General features: G+C 42.8%; 1 pseudogene; it reads right to left on the bottom strand.

Moving 5' to 3' along the window:
• Nucleotides 1–1,351: 1,351 nt before the first annotated feature.
• On the bottom strand, nt 1,352–9,273 carry LOC105310226 (annotated as a pseudogene).
• Between the last annotated feature and the right edge of the window lie 5,848 nt (nt 9,274–15,121).

Below are 15,121 nucleotides of genomic sequence, written 5' to 3'. Positions count from 1 at the left end.
TTTTTTTTTTGTGGGGGGGGTGGAATCTTTAGGGTTCTCTATGTATTGTATCATGACATCTGCAAATAATGACAGGGTTACTTCTTCCTTTCCAATTTAGATGACTTTTATTTTTCTTTCTTTTCTGATTGCTCTAGCTGGGACTTCTAATATTAAGTTGAATAAAAGTGGTAAAAGAGGACATCCTTGTCTTCATCCTGATCTTAAGGAGAATGCTTTTAGCTTTTTCCCATTGAGGATGATGTTAGCTGTGTGTTTGTCATAAATGACCTTTATTATGTTCAGGTATTTTTCCTCCATTCTCACTTTGGTGAGAGTTTTTATCATAAATAAATGCTGGACTTTGTCAAATGATATGTTTGCATCTATCGATATGATCATATGATTTTTTAGCTTTCAAATGGATAATGTGGTGTATCACATTAACTGATTTGCTGATACTGAATCAACCTTGCATCCCAAGAATAAATCCCACTTGATCGTGTAGTATAATTTCTTTTTGCAACAGAGAGCTGTCTTTACTAAGCAGAGCACAAGGCCTTGTCTAATGTCCATTTCCGTCTAGCAGACGTAATGCAATATACAGAAGCATAGCAATATCTGTTACTACAAATTTGTCCAAGGTTACTACAAATTTCCAGAAGGTTACTACAAATTTCCAGAAGGTTACTACAGATATACAGAAGGTTACTACAAGGTTACTACAAATATACAGAAGCATAACAATATCTGTTGCTACAAATTTCCCCAAGGTTACTGCAAATTTCCCCAAGGTCATCAAGGAGTAATAGCCAGTATACAATGTGGGGCTCCAAACAGCACAGTACGCGCCATATAAAGAGAGAAATTGATTTTACTGATCTCTTTTTTCCAGGGTTTTATTTCCATCACTTTACAGCAAGAAGACTTTCACAAGTAAAAATGAGCAAACTTTCCACACACCCTACAGAGAAACAAAGAACTTTTTAAGAGATACACATAGAATTTGCTCTTTTTACAATTCATTGCTACTGCTGTTTTGGTGTTCACTTAACACATTTTAGGGCTTGCTCATGTATCTGAGGGGATAAACAACTCTTAAGTGGGGAAAGAAACTTATGAATTTTAAGCATTTTATTGTAGAGATTACGTATTCAGTGAAAGAAAACTTCTTTAAAATCTCCAAAAAGTAAAAATAAAAATAAAAATGAAACAAGCAAAACAAAACAAAACAAAACACAACAAAACACAAGTAACAATGGGAAATTTATCATCTGGTAATTATCATTTAGAGAACTGGTGAAACAGAATGCTAGGAAAGGCAGAAAGTTTCTATGAAGTGGAAAAAATGTTAAAATAGTATCCCAATGTATCAGCAGCTCTGAGTCTTCATTGTCTTCCTACTTTCTGCTCCCCAAAAGGAAGAAGTTATGTGGGAAACTTCATCACTAGAATTTCGATTTACACTTGGAATTAGATCTCTTTCTCAGATGAAGAGTTTATACCCATAGTGTTTTTCCAGGTCACCTGGCAGTATTTCAAGAGCAAATTGCTCTTCTTCAGGATTGTTACGGTCTAAATTACCTTGTTCCACATTTGTGTAAGAGAGATAGGCATCATATTCCCTGTCCTTAGTAGTTTTATCACCTCCAAAATGCTGTCAGTAGAAAAGCATTAATTCAGTGTTGTAGCATTTGTAGATGACCACGAGCAGGTCAAAGGGGAGGAAGATTGCTCCCAGGCCTCCTCCAAGCTCATTTTTGTAGATTAAATCATTTTTACACAGCAGAATACTGACATGTTTCTTTTCTTTTTTTTTTTTCAGTTTTGCACATGTCAGGTATAATTTGTCAGGGCAGCCTCCACCACTAAATCAAAGATGTGTGCCATCTCAACTTTTCTTTCTCCAAGATATTATTTTGAAGAGCCTTATTTTACCTTCTCTAATATGACCTACCAGTTCTTTAATAAAATTTCCCTTTTCATCAAGTAGATCATTTGTTCAGACTTTCCACTAAATCCAAAGAATGCTTTGCAAGGGATGTTCAGAGGCTTAACCAGCTGGACACCTATAACACTTGGATGATTCTTCATGGGGAATAATGGCTTGGGAGGTTTGTCTGTAATTAAAGCTGTAACTCTCAATTTGTTTTTTTTTGTTGTTGTTGTTTTTTTGTCTTACAAGTTTTCCTTCATACTTCAGTTTGCAAGTAGTTTTCTTTATCTTCTTTATGAACTTCTTAGATTAGCATTTTTTTCTGTATTATAATGCTTCTTGACATCTTTGACTTACATTTTTGTACCACATAACATCAGGCATCCATATCTGGGCAGGAGATCTCTTTTCTTTTAGAGACTTCAGATTCTTCAAAAATAGTGGATCCTGCTATTGTACCACAGACCTTATTCATTCTCTGCAATAGTCAAGGGCGTTAATACCTTCATGCAATATGTCTAGTTTTTTAAAACATGAGTGTAGAATCCACTGTCTTGTGCCTCACGTGAGTAAAACCATATTGAATTTTTGTTCATGTTGACCTCTGAAAATATGATGGGCTCTTCCAAATCACCCTTGTTTTTGTACCACATAAGCTTGAGACCAGTGCTCTGGGCCATGCTACAGGTGGTGTGAATATAACTGTAGAAAAGGGTACATTTCACTTGGAATAGTTCACCTGCCAACAGCATGTATGTCTTGAGATGCATTGATCAGTCAGTGCAGCCATTCGTTGCTGCTTGACTCACTCACTCTGAGTTCTAACACTGTGGCAGCAGCTTGAAATGTGCCGTGTACATACAGTGAGGAACCAAGTTGTCTGGCCTCAGGTCAAGGGCTGGAGAGTCAGTTCCTGCCCACAGACAGAAGAGTTGGCAGAGGGCATCGCCTGTTTCTTGAGCCCACCTCTGCCCAGGATACAGACCCAGGCCACCACCATAATCGAGTCCTGATCTTTTCAATGTATTGGTGGATTCGGTTTGCTAATATTTTGTTGAAAATTTTTGCATCTATGTTTATTAGGGATATCGAATTATAATCTTATTTTTTGTAACATCTTTGTCTGGTAATGGAATTGGGGTAATGGTGACCTCATAAAACAAGTTTGAGAACCTTTCCTTCTATTGAACTTTTTTGATAGTTTAAGAATAGGTGTTAATTCTTTGAATGTTTGGTTAAATTCACCTGTGAAAACATCTGTTCCAGGATTTTTGTTTGTTGGGAGTTTTTTTTATTACTAATTCGAATTCATTAGTGGTAATCTGTTGGTTCAGATTTTCTGTTTCTCCTTGACTCAGACTTTGGAAATTCTGTGTTTCTAGGAATTTATTTATTTCTTCTAGATTTTCCAATTTGTTGGCATATAATTGCTCATAGTATTTTCTTATAATCCATTGTATTTCTGTAGTCAATAGTCACTTCTCTTTTATTTCTGATTTTATTTATTTGGGTCCTTTCTCTTTTGTTATGATGAGTCTGGATAAACTTTATCAATTTTGTTTATCTTTTCAAAGAACTAGCTCTTAATTTTATTGACCTTTGTATTTTTTTTAGAAACTTTATTTTATTTATTCTGCTCCAATCTTTATTATTTCTTTCCTTGTCTCAATTTGGGCTGTTTGCTGTTCTTGTTCTAGTCCCTTTAGGTGTAAGTTCAGATTGTTTATTTGAGATTTTTTCTTGTTTTATGAGATAGGCATGTATTGCTATAAATTTTCCTCTTAGGAGTGCTTTTGCTGTGTCCCACAGCTTTTGAGTCATTGTGTTTTCATTTACATTTGTCTCTAGGTATCTTTTGATTTCTTTCTTGATCTCATTCATTGTTTAGTAGCATGTTGTTTTGTCTCCATGTGTTTGTGTATTTTTCAGTTTTTTTTTTCTTCTAATTGATTTCTATTTTTATACCATTGTGGTCAGAGAGGATGTTTGGTATAATTTATTGACTTGTTTTGTGGCCTAAGATGTGGTCTCTCCTAGAAAATGTTCCATGTGCACTTGAGAAGAATGTATATTCTGCTGCTTTAGGGAGAAATGCTCTAAAAATATCAGTTGAATATCCCTTGTCTAGTGTGTAATTAATGGCCACCATTTCCTTGTCAATTTTCTGCCTGGAAGATCTGTCCATTGGTGTCAAAGTGTTAAAGTCTTCTACTATGATTGTATTATTATCAATCTCTCCTTTTATATTGGTCAATCTTTGCTTTATATATGTAGGTGCTCTTATGTTGGATGCATAAATGCTTACTAGGGTTATGTCCTCTTGTTGGATGGATCCCTCTTATTATAGCTTTTGTTTTAAAGTTTATTTTGTCTGATATAAGTACTGTTTCCCAAATTTCTTTTTTTCATTTCCATTTGAATGAAATATCATTTTCCATTTCTGTACTTTCGGTCTGTGTATGTTTTTTGATCGGAAGTGTGTTTCTTGTAGACAGCATAAGTACGTGTCTTGCTTTCTTATCCATTTGGCTACCCTATGTTTTTCATTGGAGCATTTAATCTACTTACATTTAAAGTGATTATTGATAGGAACATAGCTACTTCTATTTTATTATTCATATTTTTGTTTTCCCTCCTCTTCTTCTTAAAGAAAACTGTTCAACATTTCTTGGAATACTGGCTTGGTGGTAGTGAATTCTTTTAGCTTTTTCCTGTCTGGGAAGTTCTTTATCTCACTTTTACTTTTAATTGATAACCTTGCTGGATAGAGTAGTCTTAGTTGCAGGTCCTTACTTTTTATCACTTTAAATATTTTGGGCCAATCTCTTATGACCTGTAAAGTTTATGTTGAAAATTTACCTGACATTCTTATGGGAGTACCCTTGTAAGTAACTAGCTGCCTTTCTCTTGGTGCTTCTAGGATTCTTTGTCCTTAAACTTTGGCATTTTAATTATAATGTGTCTTGGTGTGGGCCTGTTTGAATTCCTCTTGTTTGGGACTATGCGCTTCCTGGACTTGTATGCCTATTTTCTTTGTCAGGTTAGGAAAGTTTTCTGTCATTCTTTCTTCAAATAGGTTCTCAATCCCTTGCTCTCTTCTCCTTCTGGTACCACTATGATCCAGATGTTGGTATGTTTGATGTTGTCTCAGAGGTCTCTTAAACTTTCCTCATTTTTAAATCGAATTTAATTTTTTTTTGCTGGTTCAATTGAGTATTTTCTGCTATTTTGTCTTCTAACTTGCTGATTCAGTCTTCTGCTTCATCTAATCTACTGTTGTTTTCTTCTAGTGTATTCTTCATTTTAGTTATTATAGTCTTCCTTTCTGACTGGTTCTTTTTTATGATTTCTATGGCTTTTCTACGCTTACTATCTCTCTTTTGAAGTCTTTCCCTGAGATCATCTTTTCTCCCCCTAAGTTCATCAAGCATCCTTATAACCAGTGTTTTGAACTCTGTCTCTGGTAGGTTGCTTGCTTCCATTTTGTTTAGTTCTTTTTCTGGAGTTTTCTCCCATCATTTTATTTGCTATATGTTTCTTTGTTTTCTCATTTTACTTGCTTCTCTGTGTTCATTTCAGTGTATTAGGAAGATTTGTTATGTCTGCCAGCCTTGACCAGTTGCCCTTATGTAGTAGGTGTCCTGTGTGGCCCACTGGCATAGTCTTTCTGATCACCTGCACCAGGGACTTTGGGCATGTTCCTTGTGTGGGTTCTGTGTTTTCACCTGTTGTAGCTAAGCTTTGATTGCTGTTAGCATGTAGTGTATGGGATTGACTCTCAGGCTGCCTGGCTGTGGAGATTGGTCAGTCCCATGGAGTATGAATCGTTGTATGGGGGCTGACCTCACAAAGTGGGATGCACCCCAGCAGGCTCATGTACCTGTTGAGACATGTTCTGCACATTCGAGGTACTGAAGCTTGGGGTGCGCAATTCTGTCAGATAGAAGAATATGCGAGGAGCCATGGGCAGATGCGACATAGTTTTATTCAGGCATAGCAGGACACAGCAAGGCACAGGCCCAGCTCCAGCACCTCCCAGCCTGCACAGGCGGAGCTGTTCTTATAACAAAGTGCACAATAGTGGCTTAAGGCCAGGTACTATAATAAATCACAATCAATCACAATGTGCATGCATTCTACAGGGTGTATAGGACAGTGTAGCTAAGGTTACATAGGACACTGTATCTAAGGTCACCTGGAACTCTGTAGCTAAGGCTGTCCGGAAATCACCCGGCTTGCTAGGAGGGATCCTGACTGCATCCATTTTGTTTGTCAGTTTCCTCACCCAACACTCCACCCCTTCAGGGTTCCTCCTTTATCTAGCCGTGGGTTTTGTTGATGGCCATGACAATAGGGCAAAACTTTGGACTCATTTTACAATAACAATATAGAGAGCAGCAGCATGTCGCCAAGACACAGGCACCTACCCCAAGGACAGAAAGGACCCATCATCATGACAAGGAGAGGTTGGCCCACTACTCCTGTAAGGGGTTGCCAGTTAGTTGTTGGATGGCCTGTATCTCTTGGTTCAGCCCTCCTAAGGCTTGGATTATATTTTTCTTATTGTCTGGGATGTATACACAGCATTAGGTGTGGAAGATTGCACAGGTTCCTCCTTGATCTGTGGTTAGGACATCTAAAGACATTCGGTTCTGCAGCTCCACCTTTCTTATTTGGTCTACTTCATCGGTGAGCAGATTCAAGGAGGTATGAGTCTGATTCAGAGTCCAAGCTATGTGGATGGCCAAAGCAGTGACGTGTTTCAACTACAATGTCACCTGCAGCAGGCAGGAAAATGGCCAAGGGATAAAATCACCAAGGTGTCCACTTCACGTGAGAATGGTGGGCATAATAAGCATCCCAATTGCTCAGCCATTTGGTCAAAGTCTTTCACACTTGGGCAGGGAGATATGGCCATATCCAGGTACACCCAGCCAGTACATATGGTTACCCATGGTTCCCATACACCCAGAGACTACCAGGGGGTAGGGGGAAAGTGAGGACCAGCCTCTGATGTTTCAATCCCATTCATCATTGTGTGGGGGAAGTAACAACTGTTACATTAGCACACAATGACCGAGGCACCCAATCCAGAGGGCAGGTACAATTTGGCCTCTCCATACAATAGGAGACCATTCCCTTTATCTCAACTATCTCACTCATTAACCAATTCTACCCAGTGTACACAGAGTACCCCAGCCACGGCTGGCTGTGGTTGTGTAGATTCCACATAATGCTATCTACTTGTCTTCGAGCATCCTTCCATCTGAAGGCTGAAGGACCTCACTTCCTCAGGGCATCCCATGCCGTTTGGTTGGCAGCATGTATATGCCAGTGCAATCCCACAGAAGCACTGGAAAGGAAGTCGGTGCACACCCAGCAGTCAGAGACATTGGCGACTGTGGTGTAGGTGTGTGCACAATCCACCACAGAATTGGCACACACTTGCCTAAGGGCAGAAGGAGAGAAAAAAGAACGGAACCAGGAGAGGTGTCTCTCCCTGTTGGCAAAATATAGGCCAACGTCTCATCCTTTGAGAGAACAGTAGCCACCACAGGAGACCACCCAGGTCAGCGGTACCTTACTGTCTCTTACTTTGTTTCTACAACTGTCTGGGACACATGACATAGTACCAGAGAGCTCACTATAGGCCAGAGTGAGAGAACAAATGTGCTCTTTAGCACGCTTTCAGGTTGTTCATTTCCAAAAGTTCCTGGGTAATTTGTAGTCATTTGTGGTGGCCAGTTGGCCATCACACAGGGTGTGACTGTCAAGTTGGCTGACAAGCCTTTTCCCCAGAGAGCAATCAGCCCAAGTTGCTGACAGTGGGGGCTTGTATCTTTCATGGCCAAGACCATTGTCTTATCTCTCCTGCTCTCAGGCAGGTGGGAGCAGGCAGCAAAATATTGCCATTCAATCCATGTCTAAGTTTTAACAATACCTCAGATGTGGTAACCTGTAATTGGATGGGTGCTGCAACCCGGTGCAGCAGAGCTTCTATTGGGGCTGATCCTCCGGCCTGAGGTTTCTCATTCAGACTCCTTATCACTTCCCATAACCAGGTGATCAATGCCCTCAAACCCGGTGGGGTAGTAGAGTCCTGTGAGTGTCTCTTCAACAACTCATTATAACATCCAATCAATCCTGCAGCCTGAAGATTGTAAGGAGTATGCGAGTGCCAGTGGATATCCATCCATTTGGCCCAGACTTGGACTTCACGTCCTGTAAAATGAGTGCCCCTATCACTTTCAATGACTGAGGGTTAACCATAAAAGGAGCACAAGTGTGTCAGCACTTGAATAGTGTGCCTCTGGTCAGGAGCCACACAAGGCCAGGCAAAAAGCAATCCAATAGCAGTGTCAACTGCAATGAGTGCATACACTGTACCCTGGGCCTTTGGCAATGGCCCAATGTAATCTACTTGCCATTGTATCAGAGGGATGTGCCCCCTGAGCACTTGACCAAACTCTCGTCGATATCGTCAAGGGTTTAGAGTGTCCTATACACAGACAAGGCACTTTTCAGAAGCATCCTGTACCTGAACTGAGCCCATGTAATTGGTATGTTCCATTGTTTTCTCACAGACCACATAGTCTTAGCCCCTACATGTTGCAACCGATGATGTAACCAGTGGGCTACATCTATAGCGGGAGCCCCTTCTAGCCACCTCACTTTGGCTAGAACATCTGCTTGATCATTCCCCGGTGACACTAACGGGACATGTCCAGTGACATGATAGTAACATCTTTGTCTTGACCTAAGTACCACAAGTCTTGCCACATGTCTTGTCCTCACAGGGGTCAGTGTCCTACCATCCACTGTTGTCACTTCCAAGTGGAGAGCCACAAAGTTAGACCCTTAAAGACAGCCCAGCTGTCTGTGCAGATTGTCAGTGGGCTATTTCATATGTTATCACCATCCATATGGCCCTAAGTTCTTCCATTTGGCTGCTTTGCCCTGTACCAGTATCAAACTATACACTGTCAGTGGCTGCTGCACGCCTATGGCCACCTGCCTTGCAATAGGTCCTCAACTTGAGCCGTCAGTATACCAAGCATTGTCCGGGACAGGGGGCTTCCCTATTTAAATGGAGACAGCTTAATGTCTATAGGCTCTTGTTGTGGTATCTGTACCAGTCATAAACTCTTCTAGACCTGCTGCAGTTCCACTGTTAGTGGGCTGGTTGCCAGCACTCTTCTCTGCTCTAAGTATGCACCCCATTTGGTTAGGGTTGGCATCTGTGCTACCCCAGTCTTGGGGGAACTGATCCACATACAGATACACCTTTGTATGGGGTATGTGGTCTTTACTACTACCTTGGCAGCCCCAGTGATGGCTTCTGTTGCCTGTAGGGCCATATAGGCGGAAGCTAATTGTTTCTCTATCAGTGAGTACCTACTCTCTGCTCCCCTCCAGAGCTGAGAACAAAACCCAATAGGTACTTGGCTCTGCTCAGTGCACTGTCAGAGCCCCCAGCCATAGCCCTCCTGGGTCACGTGTACATCCAATTGAAATGGCCATCCAGGGTCAATGACTCTCAGAGCCTGTGACTGCTGGACAGCTCTTTTGGTTCCCTAAAAAGGCCTTTTCTACCTGTTCAGTACAATCTCATGTACCTCTCTTTTGTACTAAGGCTTAAAGAGGGCAGGCAATTTGTGCCAAATAAGGTATGAAGGCCCTTCAATACCCCAGCAAGCCTGCATAACTCTGTAGTTCTTTTACTGTTGTCGGGTATGGAAAGGCCTGGATTTTATCAATCACTGCCTCAGGAATAACTTTCATCTTACTCAACCAGATAACAACCAAGAATTTGACAGATAAGCCAGGGCTCTGTATCTTGTTGTCATTCATGTCCCAGCCACATGTTTTCAAGCGTTGCACTAGCACCGGTATGGCTTGCTCTAAATCTGAAAGGGAAGCAGAAGTTAATAGAATATCATCAATATAATGGAACAACACAACAGTTGGCAGACAACGCCATTCAGCAAAGTCCTTTGCTACTAAACCATTGCAGATGATTGGGCTATGCAGGTATCCCTGGGGCAGCACCAGGAATATCCATTGTCGTCCTTCCCATGTGAAGGCAAATTGCTCTTGAATGGTAGGAGCCAAGTCAATGGAGAAAATGGTGCTTGCCAAGTCCACTACATAGTGGTATGTTCTCAATTGTACCGTTAATCTGTCTATGAGTTCATGGATGGAGGACACTGCACTATACAGTGGTGGTGTTACTTTGTTCAGCTCACTATAGTCGACAGTCACTCTCCAAGTACCAGTGGGCTTCCGGACAGGCCACATGGGGCTGTGTATGGGGCTTAATATCTGTGCCTTTTCTAATTCCTGAATAGTAGCCCGAATCTCTGCATGGCTTCCCAGTAGCTGATATTGCTTGACATTCACCACCCTCCGTGGGGGGCTGCACTTCTTTGGGAAGAGAGATGTCAAGGGTGTCCATGCACCATGGCTTTTACCACTCACACCCTCAGGCGAAACTCTCCTGCTGATGTCTGCAAGCATACGTCTTGCAAAATGTCCACCCCTAGGATGTAATCTGGAACCAGGGACACATACCTTGTAGGAGCGTGGAGGCAATCACTCAATCCCCAGGGATATGGTCACCCCTTTTTTCTTTATGATCTTGCCATCAATGTACACTGCTAGCCCTGGGAATCTCTCTGGGTTGTCGTGCATCAGGCTGCAGTCAGCCCCAGTATCTACCAACACTAGCATGCATTAGACATTTTTGGGGACCAGAGGGCCTCTGGTTCCTGCCCACCGCTTCCAGACAAGCACCTCAGCCTTCTTCCTAGTCATATATGGAGAGTGCATCTGGGACTGTCAGGAAGTCTTTCAGAGACACCTGTCAGGCTCTATCAGATATTGGTTTTGCACTTTTTTGGAACTGCGGTGTCAGTTTCAACTGTCGCCACAATTCTAACAGCATAGCATTGGGCTATCTATCAATTTTCTCTGGGTCTATGCCCACCATCAGCAAATCTGTCCACATCTGCGTTCGGGTCACCTGTATGGGTCCCGCAGTAACTGGTGGCTTCTTCCCCGTCTCCCCTGCCTTTCTTTCTGGGGAAGACTGAGACTTAATTGAATGGACACATTGGTTGCCATGGTCTTGCCGCCACCCTTCAATGTGTCCCAGGGTGGCCATTGCCATAGTTACTTCATGGATACGCCATCCAACATAGGGGGCCAAGATGGCTACCAAGGACCTAAAGAAAGAGGATGGTGCAGTCCCCAGGACTAAGTCCCTCATTCCTGAGGTGAACCATTAATCGTCTGGTCCACGTGTGTTCAAATTGAACATAGGCTGTCACATTCCCAGCTCGCGGATGATTTGCACCAACTCCGTATATGATTGCCATTTACTCACTGTGTCTGGTAGCTCTCCTGCATCATCCCAGACAGTTTGCACAGCAGCGGTTATCCACTCCATCAGGGTGTAATTACCTTGCCTTTGGGTCAGCCTGTGACTGTTCTGTAGACGCTGCTGCAGGGAGGGGTGTACCGTAATGGAAGCCAGCCTCTTCATTTTATCTGGGGAGCAAACTATGCTGTCTGCTCCTTCATCCCACAAATGCAATAGCCATGCCAGTGGGGCTCCCCTGATCTCTACCGGCATGCTTCCCCAACTTCCTTAACTCAGTATGGGTATAAGGGTTTGTAGGTAGTATATTCTGTCACAGTGGGGCCTCCAGCCTGTACTCCTCCCAGTCCCAGGGGCTGTTCATGTTTTACCTTTTGGTGCATGATAGGCCAGGCTTGCACTTGCCTGACGTCTTCTTCAGGCTCCTCTTCCACCTCCAGGGTGTCATGCGCTGCATCACAGAACAGATTTTCCTCTAACTGCTGAAAACATGCCTCCAGAGCCTCCTCTTTTGTATGCAATTCATGGACCTGTACAGCTTCTTGCAAGGCTTTGTCCATGTTGTGTTTCAGCGCAGTTAGCAACAGCCAACCTATATGGCCAGTGGCAACTCTGGCCTTTTCTCACAGTTGTCCCTCCAGGGAGCAGAGTGCCTTCTCAGTAATGGCCAGAAAGCTGTCTACCTCTTCCCACTCCTCCGGGGAGTCCAAGTCATAAGAACCACGACAATGGGATACCACATGCTGTGTGGGGGCCACATGCCTTCGTCCTCCTCCTCCCGGGCAGGGGCTCCCCTTACTTGGCAATCCCTCTGGCTATGTTATGCCAATTGTTCTACAGTCCTTGGCGCATGGTTCCGGCAGATGGAAGAATATGCAAGAAGCCGTGGGCAGATGCGATATAGTTTTATTCAGGCATAGCAGGACACAGCAAGGCACAGGCACAGCTCCAGCACTTCCCAGCCTGCACAGGCGGAGCCGTTCTTATAACAAGGTGTGAAATAGTGACTTAAGGCCAGGTACTATAATCAATCACAATCAATCACAGTGCACATGTGTTCTACATGTTGTATAGGATGTTGTAGCTAAAGTTACATAGGACATTGTATCTAAGGTCACCTGGGACACTGTAGCTAAGGCTGTCTGGAAACTGCATGGCTTGCTGGGAGGGAGACTGACTGCATCCATTTTGTTTGTCAGTTTCCTCATCCAAGAGACAACCTTTTGGGTTTGCTGCTTATGGGACTAGTCAGGTAGTGCTCTATTGTGGTCTGATGCCAGCCTTTGGGTGTGTTTGTTTTGGGGCTCCTTGAGAGAGTTTCCTGTATAGTCTAAGGTCAGCTGCTGCCTTTAATAGTTAGGGGCTACCTGTGCTAGATCTGGAGGCAAATGGGAGAGACCATACTATAAGCCATTCATTTCCATTCAATACAGGGCCTGGGATGGTTTAGCAAAAAGACCAGTGTATTTCAATGCCTGATGCTGCCTGTCAGCTGCCTGTAAGATTCCACAGCTGAAAGAGCATTTGGGTGGTACGGGAGTTGATTGGGGTGGGAACCCAGGGAGTTACTGGGGTAAAGTGAGCAGATTTCACCCAGCCAATGCAGAATCAGATTTTGTTACAGTGCTGAATATGTGGCTTTCCATAAAAATCTCAGATTGCAGCAAGGCCAGCCATTGCCTGCCTCGGGCCTACAGACACTTGAGATATGTTCATGAAATACTGTACCTTGTGGCCCTCTACCAAAAGTCTCTCCCAGGACCCATGGGTCGAGTGAGCAGAAGGCTGTTTTTTACTGTTAAATTAATGGCCCAGGGAAAGCACAGCGTGGAACTGGCTGCCTAAGAATGGGCCCATTATGGGCAATGTGTAGTTAGGTGGCGCAGGGTCTCAGGGAGACACTAGGTGGAGCAAGTTGATCCCATCAAGCCAATGCAGATTCAGAATTGCTGTCAGTGCTGAACCTGTGGGCTCCCGCAAAAGTTACAGATCACAGCAAGGCCAGCCACCATCCACCTTGGGCCCACAGACCCTAGCAATCCACCCAAGAGACACTGCATCAGGGGCTGGTACTAGTGGCTCACCACTAAAAGTCTCCCCTGAAATATGTGCTAGCTGAGGGCTGCTGCCTGCCTATGCATGCATGGCCCAGGAAAATCACAGGGTAGGTCTGGCTGCCTGGCAACAAGTCTGCCTTGAATAATTTGTTAGTTGGGTGTGAGAGAGTCCCAGGTAGACATGGGTGGAGCAAGAGGATCTCATGGGGCCAATGTAACTTTGGAATTAGCCATGCTAGGGGAGGGTTCAACAAAGGCATTGTGTCACTCATCTGTAGACTGCCCCTAAGGGGAGTTAGACAAAGGAGCAATGCATACATACTTATCTTTGAAATATATCTTCACAGCAAATTTTCCGAAGTCTCTTAAGTTTCGGACTCCTTGATGTTTGGATTATCGAGAGAAACATCGAGCTACAAATAATTTTAAAGAATCTCATAGCAAAATCCTGTTAAACTAAAAATCTTTAGCTTTATGCCTGAAATCTTTTTAAGTAAGGTTTTATTGAGCTAAAAATGCTGACCTCAAAAGAAGATCAGCCTTGTGGCACAGTCTAAACAACCAGCAGCATGACGAGGTAGAAAAGACATTATGTCTATCATCCCAGAGTTCTGCAAGCATTCTTTTTCACATCAGGTAAGGGGGCAGGGAGAAGAAGTAATCTGAAGTAATTTGCACTAACTATAGGCCAGGGGTGGGAGGTGAGGCAGAGCCAATTCTTGGATAGGCCAGAGTTTGCATTAACAAAATGTCTGCTCCTGTATATTGGCTGCCAGAAGCAGTTCAAAAAGCTCATGTGTAAACAATAAGCAGAAGCTCTTGGAGTTAGATGGTTCCCGACTAAAATAATCTGAGGAAATTGCCACCTGGAAGTTAATCCAAAATTCCAGTAAACCATACAAGAATGTGAGATCTTTTGTTAGCTGGTCAGCAGCCATTAAAAGGCTAACAGTTCTGTCTCTTTCATTCTCCAGCTGCTGTAATTTAATTTTGAACAACTTAGAATTTTTTCTTCAATCCTTATTTGGCAAAAAAAAAAAAAAAAAAAAAATAGAGAGACTCTCTGATCTTACAGTTTCAGTGGGGATAATTTGGAAAATTATGTTGTGTGTCTCTTTTCTTGCTGATCATTTTGGGAAATTTATTACTGAATAATATTTTTGTTCTTTCACATCATGCCAATTACAGAGGTATTTAAATATTTCAGATGATCCATAAGAAGTCAAGTAAGCCCAGCTGTGTTATGAAATTATATATATATTTGTTAAGGTTCTAAAATAGACTTTTCTCACTTCTTAGCATTTATGCTTAGACTTTTTCATTATTCCTCTGTCCCCAATCTTTTCTGTATTGATGTTCATTAGCATGAGAGACGCTTATAATATATGCAGGTAACTGCAGGGTAGTTATGGACAGGTTGGATACTCCAGGCTTAGAATGTTTTTTGAGAAATGTTTTTTTTTTCCTCTTTCAGCTTAATGTCTACTCCCAACTCTTCTGTGTTTATATTTCTCACTTCTCCACCTCCTAGATAATCAACCATCCTGGTTGTCAGCGCTGAGCTGATCAAGAAGGGAGACACCTAGTTGGAAGAATGCACAAGAGGCCGACATGAGAATGAAACAGCAGGCACCACCTTTATTGTGGGGAGTGCACTTCTGTTACAGGAAGTGCAATTCTATTGTGGAGAATGGGGTTCTGCTTCTGCTCTTCTTTTGCTCCCCTTTTCTGTGCTTCCCTTTTGCTCCCCCGGGGACTGCATGGCTCCAC

This window comes from Pteropus vampyrus, unplaced genomic scaffold, assembly GCF_000151845.1.
Source record: "Pteropus vampyrus isolate Shadow unplaced genomic scaffold, Pvam_2.0 Scaffold1460, whole genome shotgun sequence".
Lineage (NCBI taxonomy): Eukaryota > Metazoa > Chordata > Mammalia > Chiroptera > Pteropodidae > Pteropus > Pteropus vampyrus.
This window is presented reverse-complemented; position numbering and strand designations above follow the sequence as displayed.